The sequence below is a fragment of the Rhinopithecus roxellana genome, chromosome 17 (genome assembly GCF_007565055.1).
Source record: "Rhinopithecus roxellana isolate Shanxi Qingling chromosome 17, ASM756505v1, whole genome shotgun sequence".
Taxonomy (NCBI): Eukaryota; Metazoa; Chordata; class Mammalia; order Primates; family Cercopithecidae; genus Rhinopithecus; species Rhinopithecus roxellana.
Window position 1 is genome coordinate 85776010 of NC_044565.1, and position 12104 is coordinate 85788113.

The 12104-nt window shown below is 41.4% G+C and overlaps 1 protein-coding gene and 1 pseudogene across 2 annotated transcripts in view; both read left to right on the top strand.

Moving 5' to 3' along the window:
• The window catches only part of SPTBN1 (spectrin beta, non-erythrocytic 1), a 212491-nt gene that overhangs the window by 22478 nt on the left and 177909 nt on the right, over window positions 1–12104 (top strand). The gene's annotated exons all lie outside the window — the stretch shown is intronic.
• On the top strand, window positions 45–10668 carry LOC115894176 (annotated as a pseudogene).

A 12104-nucleotide genomic window follows, 5' to 3' on the forward strand; every position in this document is an offset into this window, starting at 1 on the left:
GGCTGACAGGAATCAGGCTTAATATATCCAGGGATATGACAAACATGGGAACGTGCAATGATCGCCGCAGAGCTGCCGATCCTGGTCCCACGGCTCTTGTCTGTGGCAGGTCTTCCTGGGGGAAGAGATTTCACTCTCTTATGAGAATGCTCGTGTTTGATGCCCTCGGATGCTTGTGTCAGGTTCCAGTGATGGTAGCCTTGGAGTAAGTCTGCCTTTGAGAGAGGATTGTTTTTTTCCTCACTCTTCAAGGACCTGTAGTGGGTCGCCTGATGGGCCACCCTCTGGACCAGCTCAGATGTTGGGGAGTTTCATAGAAGAGCAGTGCTTTCCCATTACAGGGTGCAGCTCACAGTCAGAAAGTTTGTAGAGGATTATAGAATTGGAAGTTTTGGGACTGGGCCGAACCCTGTAGTTAGTACATCCACATGATTGTATCAAAGAAGGGCCCAGAGCTCAGAGAGGCTAGATGCAGTCACACAGCTTCACACAAGAGTAAGGGCTGAAACTATCGCCGTTAACAGATATGTGGAAATGCTCGGTGTCCTTGCAACTATTTCCAATGTGCTGAACCTTAAAAGGCATCTTACTTCTGGTTACTGGAACCACTTGGGATGCATTTTAAAATTACATAAATGAAGTAAGCCTACAAGTTTATGCTCATGTTTACTGTTTTTGTGTTGTTAAACTGTTAATAGCATGAATGGTTAAACATTTGCTGGGAAAATAGAAAGTGTTCTGAAAATACACAGTACCAAAGGTAAAAAAGATACATGTCTGTATATGTGAGTGCTGTGTATATATATGTGTGTGTGTGTGTGTGTGTGTGTATGTTTTATTATTAGGGAAAGGAAGAAAGCGCATTGTGTATGGAACTAAAAGCCAGGACCTACTGCATGTCCATCTTTGTTTTAGTAAAATTAACAAACAACTAAGTGTCCTGGCTGCCTGGCCAGGCTGAAGGAAGACGAAGGTTGTTTTAAAAGAGAAAAAGATCTGGTTAATTATTTGACCAGATACTTTGATAAGTTTAAATGTTTAAACATTTTCATGCCCAGGGTTGTCAGTGAAGGCTGACTGCAGAGTCTTCTCTGCCCGCAGATGACTTGTGCTGTGTATAGCAATGATTTAAAGGCGGATGTAGTTACAGAAAACATGGCCGTTACCAACCGCCCCCCGAATTGGTTTGTAACCATGTAAGAAATTTTAAGGTATGATTGGTAAAAGTAAAAACAATAAATGCTTTTTTTTCTATCCTCTTCTGTGGAAAGTAGGACTTGGGAGGGAGTATTTTACAGTGGGTGGGTTCTGTTTCTTGGAACCACACTGCCTGGTTGGAACCCTCCCTCTGCCGGTTACTGATTCTGGTCTTTGGTAGGTGAACATATAATTTATTATCCAAACTAGGTAATTTATGAGAATGAAAGGAGACACTTTTAATAGTTGTGCCAGGACAGCAGGCATAAACTAGGATGGTCGGAGGCAAACCAGGAAACATGGTCACTCTAGTCTTAAACAAGTTACCTAATCTTGGTGTCTGGGTTTCTTCACATTGTGAAATGGTTATGACTCACTTAATGGGGTGTTAAGATTAAATGCAATAAAGCATGTAAAGTTTTGCAATGTTGTTTGGCACATAACTATTCAATAGATGTAGCTATTTAAAAAAAGTATTTAGGATACTTAATTCATGTAATAACCACTTAAGTATTCAGTTTGCTTTCTGCTATCTTTGTGTTATTTCTCCCAAGCAAATTTTGCTTTTTTTTTTCCCCCAAGAGGCAAGGTCTCACTATGTTGCCCAGGCTGGCCTCTGACTCCTATGCTCAAGTGATCTTCCTGCTTCAGCCTTCCAAGCAAACTTTGCTGTTAATAACTTTAGTATTTACTAATGGCTTCTTCCTTTTATGGCACCTGCTCAAACTTCATTGCTTGCTTTATCTGAGCCCTTTACTCAGAAAGTAAAATTGACTTCTACTTTTTCAGCTACCTGTGTATCTGCCACTTAATTATATAATTAGCACCTATGGCCCAGAGATGGCAGCTGGGTATTGGGGCACTCATTTATCAGGTTGTTTCTAATTAACATCTACTCTGGAGAGCACCTTTTGAACAGCTGGCGCTGAGATATTGGAATGGTTGGGAGGTTGAGTGGGTGGTGAGTGGCAAAGCTCGACCTCTTCTGCCTCTTTTAAAAGTTGGATTTTTCCCAGTGTAGTGATATGCAGGGTTGCCAGATTTAGGAAAAACAAAATCAAACAAAAAAGAAGCCAGAATGCCTGGTTAAACTTTAATTTCAGATGAACAGTACATCATTTTTAGTGTAAGTATGTCTTATGCAGTATTTGAGGCACACTTATCCTAAAAATTCATTGTTTATGTGAAATTCAGCTTTAACTTGATGTCCAGTATTTATCTGGCAATCCTAGTTTTGTAATCCAGAAAGAATTTTTATTCTATTCAGTATAACTCACATTCATATGTGTATGAAACGTGTAGTCCAGATCCTTTCATAAGTATTGTGTTAATTTTTTAAAAATCCCTCTTGTCTACCCTCCATTGGAATGGATAGTTGAGAAGTCATTACTGAGTTGCTGCTGCTGGTTCCCACAAAGGCCAAGATGAAAAAGAATTCAGTCTGATTTGCCACAGCAGCAGGGATTATATTTGCTCTTTGAGAACTTCTTGGCTGTGAATGTGGATGAACTTAAGCCAGCTCTTTCTCCTTGGAGGGGAGTCCGTTAGTTAAGGTGAGTTATTGAAGCCCTGGCCAACTCTAGGAGTTCTCAGTTTTGTAATTGAATTCTTTAGTAATATTAAGTAATTTGGGGAGAGAGTTACTTTTAGGTCATTTATATTTCACTTGTCAATGTAGAGGGAGCTACTTATATTGTCATTAAGAGTGACATTCAGCCTGGTGCCATGGTGAGCACCTGTGGTCTTAGCTACTTGGGAAGCTGAGGTGGGAGGATCACTTGAGCCCAGGAGTTTGAGGCCAGCCTGGGCAACAAACAAAACCCACATCTCTAAATAATAATAATGATGATGATGATAATAAAATCCTAGAAATGAAGAACAGGTTTGGAAAAATAAAAAAGTAACCTTCATATACTCTTCCCATTAGAATCTCTCTTGCCGCTTTTGATTTTCAGCAGTGCTGCCCAGAAAATGCTGGTGAGCTTTTTGCCCCAGCTTTGGAACTCTGTCAGCAGTCAACCCTGAAGGGCATGGCATGCCTTTGGGAAATGCTGATTGCAAGATTAGAGGCTACAGAAACCTGAGTGTGTGTGTGTGTGTGTTTTCTCCAAACTCTGGGTATGATGCCTCTGTTAAATCAAGTCCCCGAGGAAAAGCTTCACCAGGTTAATGATACACTTGGTGAAGTTAGTAATGGCAAGTAAAAGTTGAGATTTGTGCCTGCTGGACAAAAGTGAGCCAGAGCAAATGGATTTTGGACCAATACTGACTTTTTAATTGCTACTATTTAAAGAGTTTAATATCCCCAATGAAAAAGCACAGGTTTCAGATAATCTTTTGAAGAAAAATGCGTAGTGGTAAGAGCTTACTGTTAGGCACAGAGAGTGTGTGGATGGGTTAGCCAAGGGAAGGAATCCAATTAAAGCTGTTTATTCAGAGTACTAGATTTGGAGGTGTATTTTATTGTTAACTGGTGATTTTCCAGAAAATGAATTATTTGTATATAAAGATTGATGCTAGCCAGGATTTATATACTGACAGTTATTTGAAAAACCTCTTTCCTTCCTCCTTTTACCTTCTTTTCTGAGCTCTTTTCCTCTGCATGGCTTCCTTTATAAAGCAGCCCATTTGTGGGACGTGGTTTTGTTCTCGATGAGCCTGAGGTTTGGCGTAGTGCCACAGGATTGCATGATAGGGGGAATATTTGGCCTCATTATTTACATGGCTTAGATTTTGGTTTTTGAAGTGTCTGGTTGGATAGGGATTGACTATTAAGGTAGACATTTTCACATTTTGGAGCACTGATCCTCAATCTTGGCAGCACATTGGCATCCCCTGAGGAGACTTTAAAAATGCAGGTGTCAGCCGGGCATGGTGGCTCATGCCTGAAATCCCAGTGCTTGGAAGGCTGAGGAGGCAGGATCACTTGAGTCCGGAAGTTCAAGACCAGCTTGGGCAACATAGCAAGACCTCATCTCTACAGCAGAAAAAAAAAAAAAAAAAGAAAAAATTAGAAACAATTAGGAAAAAAAATGCAGGTGTCTGGGTCCCACTTCCGGAGAATCTGATTGAATTGTCTGGGGTACAAAATGGGCACCAGGACTTGCAAGAGGTCCTCAGGTGATTGGCCAAGTATGCATGTTATCCTCTGGCCTCCCCTCAAAGTTATGTCACTAGCCTGTGCTGTCCAGTAGGGAGCCATGAGCACCAGGAAGTTACTTATGTTTATATGAATTTAAATGAAATAAACTGAAACTTCATTTCCTTGGTCACACTAGCCACATTTCGAATGCTCAGTAGCCACACATGGCTCGTGGCTGCTCTATTGGATAGTACAGATATAGAACATTTCCGCCACAGCAGACAGTTTCATTGGGTGGCCTAGATCTAGGATGTCAACCAAACATGGGAGGAGCACGAACATTTAAGAGGCCTGACACAGGAAGGGCAGGCTTGGAATAGAGCTAATCCCACAGGACTTGGCAGTACTGAGTTACTCCATACTTTTTAAAGCAACCTTTTTCTCAATGGTCTTTTGGCACCAGAAGCCCCACAGCAGTTGGTGCAATGGATTATGTGTCTCATCTTACAGAAGGGCCCCGTTTAAAACAGGCTGGTCTGAAGGGGTGTGGTGAGGACTCAGGGCAGGCAAATGTGACCCTGATGAGGCCAGGCCAGGGAAGAGAGAATGCAGCTTTATTCCTTCAGAGCCGAGGAATGCCCTGGAAGGGAACCGAAGCCTGAGTATTGGGGTTAAACTAGGTGAGAGGAGATTTTATCTCTCCTGCTGGAGAAAGACCTGCCTCGATAGTTTGCCTCTGCTTGCTCATCTCTAGTGTGTGGGAAACAAGGACAGTGCTAGCATATATTTCACATGAAATAAACTCCCATTGTGGGCCCCCACGTTCTTGGAGCGCTGGGGTACCACAGGGTTGAGAATGGAATCAATTATGTTCCGTGTTTGTTCAGACATAGCACGTAAGATCCCAGGAAGGTAGGGTCACGGAAAAGCGAGGGGTTAGAGGAAACATGAAATATACCAAAGGATGTGGATTTTCTACCCGTTGTTTCCCTCAGCAGGACCTTTTTGGAGATTGTTCCTCCTGCAGGCGTGAGAAACCCTCACGTGGAGAGGCTGTCTGGAAGCCAGCAGTCCAGTCTGTACCATCCAGGCTCTTTGCTGTGCCTTCCTGTCTCTTGCATTTCACTGGACATTAGCACCTCCCCGGGAGCAGATTTCTGTTGCTTTCTATGTGCCCACTATAAAGAAAATGCCAAGTGTTCCTGGGTGTGGGAAGTGGGTGGGAAGAGCTCTGAGAATGCATGGATCAAAGGCACTCAGGTGATTTAGGGGTGTGACTCCCAGTGGCTTCACAGGGCCTGTGAGTCATTTCAGAGAGTTTCTCCTGTTTTGTCATTGTCTGCTATTAAACCAGGGTGAAGTGTAAGTGCCTGTTACAGACCTCATTCCCTTCTTACTTTGTTCTGCTGGTCAGGTTAGTGTTCTTGACAGGGTTGCATCCAAATATCTGTACTGGGGCTGAGCATGGTGGCTCACGCCTGTAATCCCAGCACTTTGGGAGGCCGAGGCAGTCAGATCACCTGAGCCCAGGAGTTCGAGACCAGCCTGGGAAACATGGTGAAACAACGTCTCTACAAAATATACAAAAATTGGCTGGGCATGGTGGTGTGCGCCTATGCCTTGGGAGGCTGAGGTGGGAGGATTAATTGAGCTCAGGAGGCAGAGGTTGCCGTGAGCTGTGGTTGCACCACTGCACTCCAGCCTGGGGGACAGAGTGAGACCCTGTCTCAAAAACAAAACAAAACCAAATATGTGTATTGGCAAGTGATAACTGCACAGTATTAACTGCCTTTCTCTGAGGAGTAAATCATCAGGGCCCTCCTAGGAATTTTATATGCTTAGGAATTGTGTTTATTTTCCTCTCATTCACTTCAGTCCTGCTTCTGACTGCCAGAAGAGGCCTGCTTTCCTTCCTTTCCCATTGTCAGTAAATTTTAGACTTTTGGTTAATTCTCGTCTGCTATTTTTAATTATGTTTCACGCTTTTATTTTGCCATTTTCTATATTCTCTTTCCTCAAGCTGAGAGAGCAAGGTAGGAAATGTTAACTTCGCCTAAGAACAGGAATATGGGAAGCTGAAAAGACCAAAAAGAATGCTAAGAGGAATAATAGGAAAGCCAGTGTTGATGACAAGTGTCTTCTGTAATTGCCATCCTGGTAACTTTTCAGGGTACCACTGTTCCTCTATGCTTTATGGATGTTTGAAGCCTTTTATAGAAGAGAATTTTAAAGGACAAGTAGAGAAGTCTTAACTCCTGGGAGTAGTTCGTTGATTTTCCCTTCATCCTTTTGCCTGCACCCGGCATGGGGTGGTTGTGGTTTTGGTGACGAGCTCCTAGAAAGGCTCAGCGTGGCTCATTCTAGGCCTCAAGCACCAGAATACGTTTAGCTTCAAAAATGACAAGTTAGATAAGAGTGTTCAGACCAAGAAAATTAATGCAAAATTTCCTGATGGAGTATGTCAGCACTATAAAGAAGTTCTCGAATGTTGTGTAAAATACAAAAAATATAAACCATTATCAAAACCTAAAAAATGTGTTAAATGTTTATAAAAGACAGTGAAGGATTCTTATCACACAATGTGTAGACCATGCGCCCGTGAACTTGAAGTTTGCACAAAATGTGGAAAGAAAGAAGACATTGTTATTCCATTCAACAAGGAACCAGAAAAAAGCAAAATATTGAAAACAATCTAAGTTCCAACCATAGAAGAAGCTGCAAAAGAAATGAAGAAAGGGATGATAATTTAGATTTTGATGTTGATTTTGAAGACACAGGAGGAGGCCGGGTGTGGTGGCAAGAGCCCTGCTGGGTTCTTCTGATGCTTGTATTGAAAAAACTGCTTTTGCTTCGTAACAAGCAAACATAAGTGTCCGTACTTTTGCTATGAGTCATTTACTTGAGATCATTTATCAAATGGTGCTGAGGACCAATTTTTGAGGCTAGCAATATAATAATGTCATCTTATTTTTATATGAGCTAGTTCTTATAACCATCAGTTCTGAATCTGTTTTACTTTGGTATTAGGTAATATATCATACACAATTTATATTGTTCATGTATACAATTTGTCCGTTTTTCTATAGCTTTTTCTGATTTCCTCGTTAGGATTTTTTTTTTTTTTTTTTTTGCTGTTTTTTAACTTTTTCAAAAATCAGCACAATATTTTCCTTTGAAATTAAATAGATTACTTGGTTTCCAACATTTAATTAGATCTAACATTTAATTAGATCTATCATCAGAAAAAGTTTTCACATAATGAAATTATTTAAGCAGTATTATATTAATGGAAAACATTATTCTCAGGAGTAATTACTACGCACCTTTGATGTGTACTTGTTTGCATTTACTGTATGCATGACATACTACTGTACAGTGAGTTGCAGAGTAATGATGATTCAATAAATGTGGATCTGTTTTGCATATTTGCACAACTTAAGAAATACCAACATCATTTTCTCTGAGAAGCCTTCCCTGATTTTCAGCCTAGATCCAGTTCCTCTGACATTTGTTCACAAAGCTGCATACTTTTCCTTGACAGTATTAAGTATCTAATGTCACATTTCTTCGTTAATAATTATTGTCAGTCTACCCACTAGACTAGAGCACCATTGCTTTTCCAGTGTTACAATAAATGAATAAATGAATCAGTGAAGTGATGTATCATTAGGATTTCACAGTATCTTTTATGAAATACTCAAAGTCAAAAGTGGGTCAGAATTTCACATTCTTAAATTGACTTTTAATATCGTGATATTATAACACTTGATGGTCTCCTCCTGTGTCTTTTTTTTTTTTTTTTTAAGACGGAGTCTCGCTCTGTTACCCAGACCGGGGTGCAGTGGTGCAATCTCAGCTCACTGCAAGCTGCGCCTCCCCGGTACACGCCATTCTCCTGCTTCAGCCTCTCGAGTAACTGGGACTATAGGTGCCTGCCACCACGCCCGGCTAATTTTTTGTATTTTTAGCAGAGACAGGGTTTCACCGTGTTAGGTAGTATGGTCTCAATTTCCTGACCTCATGATCTGCCCGTCTTGGCCTCCCAAAGTGCTGGGATTACAGGCGTGAGCCACTGCGCCCCGCCCATCATATCCTTTTTGAATAAGAATTTCTAGGCATTGGGTCCAGGAGTCTGTATTTTGAAATTCCTAGGTGATTTTGGTGAGCATCCAAGTTTGAGACCCACTGGCCTTACCCTCATACCTTAATTTTCAAATGAGGAAACTGAGGACTAGGGAGGGAAAGTGATTTCCTTGCAGTTAAAGGCAGCCAGTGGTAAGATGAGACCAAGGACCTTTCTAAGGTCCCTTACACCCCTGAGAGTCAGTGGCTCTCTGTTTTCACTTTGGACTGCCGTGATGTCTGACTCATACTGTAGTCCTCTTCCTAAAATCTTCTTTTTTTTTATTTTTGGCAGCGTGTTGAATTCCGCTCTAGTTTCATTCGGTGAGTGCTATTTCTTGCTTCATTATAAAAGGTAGTGTGTCACAGGTCCTGTGTGGTCACACAGGCTAAGTGTAAGCTTCGAGAATGATCTCTGGGACCCTGTTTCTCAGATGTCAGTGTTGTGCATTATCTCATCCTGGTGGCTTCTTTGTGATTTAGTTTCCCCTCCTCCCTTCACCATAAAAAAAGTCTTATCTCCTGATGTATTTTTGGCTTCAGAATAACTCCAGATGGTACATTTTGTATAGGGAAAAAAAATAACAGAATTTTTCACGCTCTTCTGTGAATTATTTTCCTACTTTCAATTTTAATGAAGTTATTAATCTTACAAAAGCTCGCTTTGTAAAGAGACTAATCTGAACAAACTTGCTTATATACAATAAGTCCGATGGCAAAAATTAAGAGTACAGTTATTATCAGAGGCTAAAATAACAATTCAATTTTCTACAAATAGAAAATTAAGAAAAATAACTTTTAATGCTGGGATTTGACATTGAGAAATGGCTGACAAAAATGGGACCAAATAAAATGCTGTAGTTGGCCAGATGTGGTGGCTCATGCCTGTATTCCCAGCACTTGGGGATGCTGAGGTGGGAGGATCACTTGAGCTCAGAAGTTCAAGACTAGCCTAGACAGAACCTGGTCTCTATTTAAAAAAAAAAAGAAAAAGAAAAGCCAGGCATGGTGGCATGTGCCTACAGTCCCAGCTACTCAGGAGGTAGAGGCAGGAGGATCACTTGAGCCCAGGAAGTTGAGGCTATACTGAGCCATGATCATGCCACTGTGCTCCAACCTGGGCAACAGAGTGAGACCCTGTCTCCAAAAAAAAAGAAAAAAGAAAGAAAAAAAAGGAAAGAAAATGACATAACTGAAAGCACTTTGAAAAATACATGGCAATATGCAGATGCAAGTTGCTGCTGATTTTTACAATCATAATTCTAAGCAGGGTGCGGTGGCTCACACCTGTAATCCCAGCACTTTGGGAGGCCGAAGTGGGTGGATCACTTAAGGCCAGGAGTTTGAGACCATCCTGGACAACATGGTGAAACCCCATCTCTACTAAAAATACAAAAATTAGCCAGGCGTGGTGGTGTGCATCTGTACTCTGTGTTCTCGGAAGGCTGAGGCATAAGAATCACTTGAACCTGGGAGGTGAAGGTTGCAGTGAGCCAAGACTGTGCTATTGCACTCCAGCCTGGGTGACAGGGTACCCTGTCAGGAAAAAAAAAAAAAAAAAAAAAAAAAAAAAAATCGTAATTCTGATTTGAGAGCTGATGACAGTTTCAGACGATTAAGAGCTTTTATGAAGAGCATGCATACATTTAGCAATCTCTAATTGGGAATGTTTTGGAAAACACTCCTGAGAATGTAGGTTATTTATAGAAGATGTCCTTTACTTTGATATAATCTTCCTACTGTGGTTTTTATCAGTTGGATTTTTCTGGATCAACGAGAAGACCTATGAGCCTAAAATATTTATAATTCTAGTTGTGTTTCCATAAGAACATGAGAGAACCTCAGCATTAACCGTTCTTGCTGGTCTCACAGAACACCCCAAAAATCTGTTCAGTTTTGCTGGAGTGATGACAGAGAATGGAAAACAAGTTTATGAAGTTTTTTGTTTTTTTTTTTTTTGAGACAGTTTCACTTGTCACGCAGGCTGGAGTGCAATCTCAGCTCACTGCAGCCTCCGCCTCCCAGGTTCAAGCGATTCTCCTCTTTCAGCCTACTATCTGGGATTACAGCTGCGTGCCACCATGCCCGGCTAACTTTTGTATATTTAGTAGAGACAGGTTTTCACCATGTTGGCCAGGCTGGTCTTAAACTCCTAACCTCAGGTGATTGACTCGCTTCAACCTAACAGATTTCTAAATTCAGAAAGTATTTAAGGGATCCCCTCTGGTGGCACTTTAATTCAGGTGGGGTCCTGAATTAAAATAGGAAAATTTTAATAGGAAATTTGAACAAAATAGGAAACAAAATAGAAACAAAATTGAGCAAAACAAAATAGGAAAATACCTAATAGGAAATTTGAACAATCTTGTAAATGGTGATGCGATTCTCCAGAAATTTCTGATTGGGAAAAAGCACTTTGAAATAATTGGCTGTGGCCGGGCGCGGTGGCTCAAGCCTGTAATCCCAGCACTTTGGGAGGCCGAGACGGGCAGATCACGAGGTCAGGAGATCCAGACCATCCTGGCTAACATGGTGAAACCCTGTCTCTACTAAAAATACAAAAAAAAAAAAACTAGCCGGGCGAAGTGGCGGGCGCCTGTAGTCCCAGCTACTCCGGAGGCTGAGGCAGGAGAATGGCGTAAACCCGGGAGGCGGAACTTGCAGTGAGCTGAGATCCGGCCACTGCACTCCAGCCCAGGCGACAGAGCAAGACTCCGTCTCAAAAAAAAAAAAAAAAAAGAAATAATTGGGTGTGTTATTAATCTCCTGTTCCTGAATTTCCCCTCAGTAGTGGACGTGCTTTACTGCATTAAGTTGGATAACCACCTTAGTAGCAAAGATGGGCTTGGGCTTCAGTCTGGTCAATAGGCATCTTATTCAGGTAGATGCCAGATGGGAGGGATGGGGACGGCTTAGTGAAGAAGGATGAGGCTGGAGGTGACTCTTGAAGAATGATTAGTGTTAGCTGGAAAGATTAAGGTGTGGGAGAGTCCCACGTAGGGGAACAGCATGCAGAAAGCCAGAGAGAGAGAAAACAGTGTGTTTGAGGACCTGTTCTGCTGTGGCTGAAGTAAAGAGGGCTGTGTTGAGGAGTGAAGGGAGCTGAGGCCAGGCAAAAACTCTTGCATGACTTGAAAGGAAGTTTTACCCAAAAGACAAGTGGGGAGGGTGGTGAAACATTTTAGTCAAGCTTGTATGTTCTTCAAAGCTCATTTAAGCTCCAGCATGGAAGAGGATGGATTTCAATTGGGCAAAATTCAGAGCAGGGAAACCAGTCAGGAAGTTGTGGCAATAATTCGGTCAAGAAACTCTAAGGGACCTTATTAAGGTCAAGGTTAGACTTTGTAAATTTTTGGGTCCAGAAAAACTGTTATTAAACTTGACTGACAGGAAGATTCCCCTGGCATCATAGCCTGTCACTGTGAGGATTTACCTTCTTTTTCACATAGTAATAGATTGTGAAAAGTCTCTAAAACCATATTCAAGGGTTGACGTTCACCCACATTATTATACAGGACTTTAAATATTTTCTCTTTCAATCATTCTACACTTAGGTAGAAAAAAATTTCATTACCAGCTAGCTAATAGGATTTGAGCTATTGTGGTGTTGACATTCTTGATGAAGGACTGATCAGAAATTCTTGGTCATCTTCTGTGAGAATAACTTCTTGGAGTAAATATGTTCCCAAAGTGTTGCCATTTA